Raw genomic sequence first — 5,733 nt, forward strand, 5'->3', positions numbered from 1 at the left:
TAAATCTACCGGGTTAGAGTCAAATCTAATAAGGGAATCCATAGATCGAGTTAATGCGACGATAGGGGTTTTAATTAGAAAGAGATTTCAATTAATCAACCTAGAGTCAGTTGTTCTTACTCTTGAAAGAGATATTAACATAAATTAGGGATTTTTACGGATCAAGACACAAGTGAATAAATCGTTTAATTCAGATTCATAATAATAGGTGAAGTCTAGGTGGATTCCTTCCTAGGTATTGTCTATCTTATTGGTTAAAATTTGATTATTTCCTTGATTCATTTTCTGCTGTGTTCTTAGTTAAATTAGTTTAGTAAATTTAGTTTAAAACACATCTCTCTAATTTCTGGGCAAACTAATAGAAAAACAATAATTACTAATACTTTTAGTCCTAGTGGATACGATATTCTCTACTCACCACAACTATACTATTGTTCGATAGGTGCGCTTGCCTTTATCGTATTTATAGTTAATTTAGTGATCATCAAGTTTTTAGCACCATTTCTGGGGACTAAAATATTAGGAACACTTTATTTTTATTAATTTAGCCATTTTTTATTTTATTTTGTTTTTAGTTTAATTTTTATATTATAATTTTTCTTTTATTTGCATCTGGCAAGTTCCTTTAGTTTATGAGTAGAAAAAACCCGTCGGGACCATTACTATTTGATAGTTAAATTGAAAGTATAGCTTGTAACAGCCCTAACCCAAATATGTTGCCGGAACAGGGTTACAGAGCATTACTGAATTTTGCAAATCAAACAGACAAAAAATGCAAACATTTCATATCATATGACATTCATGTCAAAAACCAATTAAAATCATTCATATTTTCCCTTATACGAGCCCTCGATGCCCAAATTAAGCATTAGAAACAAATCGAGACTATATCGGAAACTCAGAGAAATTTTTAGAAAATATCAAAATTTTTCAAAGGTATAGGGTACACATGCCCGTGTGCCTAGGCCGTGTGTCTCACACGGTCAAGAGACACGCCCGTGTCTTAGGCCGTGTGGTCATTTAAAATAGGGACACACGACCGTGTCCAAAATTAAGAGCTCCCTGACTTGGGTCACATGGCCATACCACACGCCTGTGTGCCAGGCAGTGTGAATATACTAAATTGTATTCTTTAAAAGATACAGGGGACACACGGCCGTGTCACCTGGCCGGGTGTCACACAAGGCTAAGACACACACCTATGTCTTTGCCCGTGTGGACGGAAATAGGCTATTTTATAAGTCATTTTTCTCACCCAACAACGCATGTACCTATAGTTATCATCATACATACAAACAAGTCATATTATGACATCCATAACAAGAAAAAATCAAGCCTTAAATATATAATATCTTAACATACAACCAATATTCCTTTAGGCACCTCAGATGAAAAATTATAACATATGTGTTCATGTATTCAATATATTCATATGTACAACTAACGTATATGCACAATTGTACCCAAGGTTTACCAAGCTAATTTGCATTATTTCAAACCAAGTCACTTACCTACCAAAACATACCATCTGGTGCCAAAATTTATTTTAAATATTAATATATTTAAATATATTTATACCTTATCTATTAAGGTATCGGTTCCTAATCAATTTATCACATCCCAAAACACATGTATATAAATGCACTTTTAGCTAACATTTTACCTTTTTACCCTACAATCATAAACCAAATCACACATCAATCATATAAGGCAAATATGCACCAAACCCAAAATGTGCCAACAAACAATCCAAATAAGTGACTAATTTTAACAAAACACATATAGGCCAACATTAACCAGAACACCTATACATGCCATTATAACCAAAATCAAAACATTCGAAAGTACCAATAGAACCGATGGATAGTGTGATATATCTCCAACAAGCTTCCAACCCGATCGAGCTTCCGATAATTTAGAAAGTAAAGGAAAACAACTACAAAAGCAGTAAATGCTTAGTAAGCTCATATAAACTTTAATCATATCAATTCATTTCAAATATGAAATTTATACATATCAAGAATAATCCAATATTGACACCGCAATACTCATGAAGTTATATTCAATAACTCACAAGGCGAAAAAAATCCACAGCATCACTTATACATATTATTCCTAGCATAGTAGGATTTTATACAACTTTAACTCTTCCAAATTTCTTTATTTTCATTTGCATTTCTTTACTTTCCACACTCATTCCATATGCATAACACACCAGTCATAATCACATCATTCAACCATAGCCACAAGCTAGTGCATTTAAACATGACCTTTTTCGAATTAATCACATGATAAGTCATTTCATAAGAAATTGCAGAACTTAAACCGTACCACTCTTTCATAAGCACTAGCATATTTTCATTTGAGTACTTACCCTTTTGATGCATCATATAAATAAACATATTACTATTTAACTAATAGCTTGGCACTTGCCTACGCATCAAACAACAACACTTATTAGTGTACTTGAACATATTTCATATAAATTCAACATTGATAAACTTACTCAACATGTCACACTTGAGTTTATTACTCATTTCAACTTACATAATTTCCATGTATCAACATATCAAAGATATTCACATATGTACATTCCATGATACATATCATTCTCTTTCCGTTTCTTCATATACATATATCATGCATTTCAATATATCAATATATCATGTACTATCATTTCCATATATTTCAGATTTATTCGAGTAATAGTTTATTTTGAACCCATATTATCTCATATTAGAACTTTGTTCGTTAAACCATTTAAAATGTCAATGGATACATGGGTAGTACACACGAAGTGTGCAAAATTGTAAATCGGTAATTCGTGTATTATCCGTCAATACATATTCAGGAAAGCTCATATGAGCACATAACAAGAAGCTCTTTCTAGCTATATAACGGGAAGCTCATAATAGCCATGTAATGGGAAGCTCATAAGAGCCATAATCGGGAAGTCCAAGCGAGCCAATATCAGAAAGCTCCGAAGAGTCATTAATCGGGATGCTTATAATAGCCATAAGCAGGAAGCTCACAAGAACCATATAACAAGAAGCTCCGGAGAGCCACATATCGGAACGCTCAAAAGAGCTGTGGTGTGTCCACAACATATGCAGGATCACAACCAAATCGGGATGCTCCGAAGAGCTATTAACGGGGAGCTTGTGAGAGCCAAATATTGGGAAGCTCGTAAGAGCTGTGGTGTGTCCGCAACACATGCAGGATCACAACCAATCGGGAACCCTATATCCCTTGAATTTCATTTATTCAAACGAGACTTAGTACTTGTCGGTCATTATTAGTTATGTAATTAATAAATACACATAGCAATTTATAAAAATTTCATACATGGATATTTCACCATCCACATCCACAACATTCAATTCAAATATATAGATATACAATTTAGTTACATGAACTTACCTGGCAAAATTGCAACAATACTAAAGTTCAAGGGTATTTCGATAATTTTTCCATTTTTCACGATTTTCTACCCGATCTCGATCTAAACTAATAATTTCATTCAATATATTAATTCAGAAGAAAGAAACATTCATTTCATTCAATTTAATCATTTTTTATTTTTTTTACAAAATTTCCCCTAAAGTTTAAATTTTATTCAATTTAGTCCACGAACTCAAAACATGCAAATTAACCATTTTTAATACAAATCCAAGCTAGCTGAATGTTCATCACATTTAATACAGTCCATTTTTGCAATAATTTCACAAAAAACCCTTGTGTTTTTTACTATTTCAACAATTTAGTCCCTAATCGAGAAATTTATCAAAATTACTTCACAAAATACTTTTAAATATCAACCAATATCTCAAATTCATCATTTAAATCTAAAATCATATAGATTCATCAATTGTAACATTTAAAATCTTTAACAATTTCAAAATCGAAGGTAAGGGTTAGCTAGACCTAGTTGTAATGATCTCAAAAACATAAAAATTATTGAAAAAGGGGCTAAATTGAACTTACCTGCAGTAAAATTATGAAAACCAGCTTAAATCTTTCCCTCCATGTCAGTTTAAGCAGAAGGTAGAAGATGAATTGCATAGCAACATTAACATTCAATTTGTTTGTTTTAATTTCAAACAATTTACCATTATGCCCTTAAATCCTTTTATTTTATTATTTTTCATGCTTATGCCGCCTCATCATTTTAGTTTAGGTATATTTTCTTCTTAAGTCCTTCCTCTTTTATTAATCAAGCCATTTAATCTCTTAAATATTATAATTAGAAAGTTTTGCACTTTTTCTTAATTTAGTCCTTTTAATTAATTAACTATCGAAACATTAAAATTTTTCAACGAAACTTTAACACCACCTTATTGACACTCCGTAAATATTTATAAAAATATTTACGACTTGGTTTATAGAAATGAGGTCTCGATACCTCATTTTCCAAAACCACTTGAACTAGGGTTTTATCACTCGAATCTAATATAAGACATAAATTATTAATTCAAAAATATTTTAAAACCATATTTGACTCGTAAATATTAAATAATAAAATTTACGAGCTAACTTGCCAGATTTGGTGGTCTCGAACCACTATTTTTGACACCACTAAAAAACGGGCTGTTACACAGCTCATTGAAACCATAGAGAAGGAAGGCAGAGTTGAGAAAATTTAGTAGACGGACAAGAGGACATTGTTATTACTGAGGAGATGGGTGATCACCAAAATAATCAGCTACCTCCTGCAGTTGTTGCAGATCTAGATCTTGTTCCTCGTACTATGTACAATTATGTCAAACCCACTCTAATTGGGGTTGAATCGAGTATTGTGATACCCACCATTGCTGTAAGTAATTTTGAACTGAAGTTGAACCCTATTCAGATGGTACAACAATTTGTTCAGTTTGATGGTTTGCAAGACGAAGATCCAAATACTCATTTGGCAAATTTCCTAGAAATTTGTGATACTTTCAAGATTAATGGCACTACTGATGACGCCATTTGTTAATGGTTATTCCCTTTCTCATTGAGGAATAGAGGTAATCAGTGGTTGAACTCTTTACCACGAGGTTCCATCACTACATGGGCTCAAATGACCGAGAAATTTCTACTAAAGTACTTCCACCGGCTAAGACAGCTAAGTTGAGGAACGACATCTCTTCCTTTGTGTAGATCGATTTAGAGACTTTGTATGATGCATGGGAGAGGTACAAGGATTTATTGAGACGGTGCCCTCACCATGGGTTACCTTTATGGTTACAAGTTCAATCCTTCTACCACGGTTTGAATCCTTCAACGAGGCAGTTGATTGATGCAGCAACCGGTGGAACTCTAAACAATAAAACACTTGAACTGGCTTATAAATTTTTGAGGAGATGGAATTGAATAATTATCAGTGGCAAATCATGAGGACAAAGCAGATGAAAATAGCTAGTGTCTTTAATTTAGGTGCATTCACCATGTTATCAAATCAGGTAGAAATTTTAAATGATAAAATTGATGGTTTATATGTTTTTATGCAGGTGCATATGGTGATGCAATATGATGCAATGTGATGCAAATGGATGTGGAATAAATAACCCGGAATGTTTACCCTTCGCTCCTAGCACAGAGAACGAACAAATAAATTATATGGGTAATAATTCTAAGCCTCAAAATAACCCTTATAGTAATAACTATAATGCAGATTGCAGGAACCATCCCAATTTCTCTTGGGGTGGTCAAGGAAATCAGAGAGCACAAGCCCCTCAAGGCTTCCAACAACAA

The 5,733-nt window shown here is 33.1% G+C and overlaps 1 non-coding gene across 1 annotated transcript; it reads right to left on the minus strand.

Moving 5' to 3' along the window:
• Positions 1 to 5,106: 5,106 nt before the first annotated feature.
• Positions 5,107 to 5,213, minus strand: LOC128032627 (small nucleolar RNA R71). Its single transcript, XR_008188871.1, has one exon. It is a non-coding gene; the product is annotated as a small nucleolar RNA R71 (small nucleolar RNA).
• Between the last annotated feature and the right edge of the window lie 520 nt (positions 5,214 to 5,733).

This window comes from Gossypium raimondii, chromosome 1 (genome assembly GCF_025698545.1).
Source record: "Gossypium raimondii isolate GPD5lz chromosome 1, ASM2569854v1, whole genome shotgun sequence".
Lineage (NCBI taxonomy): Eukaryota > Viridiplantae > Streptophyta > Magnoliopsida > Malvales > Malvaceae > Gossypium > Gossypium raimondii.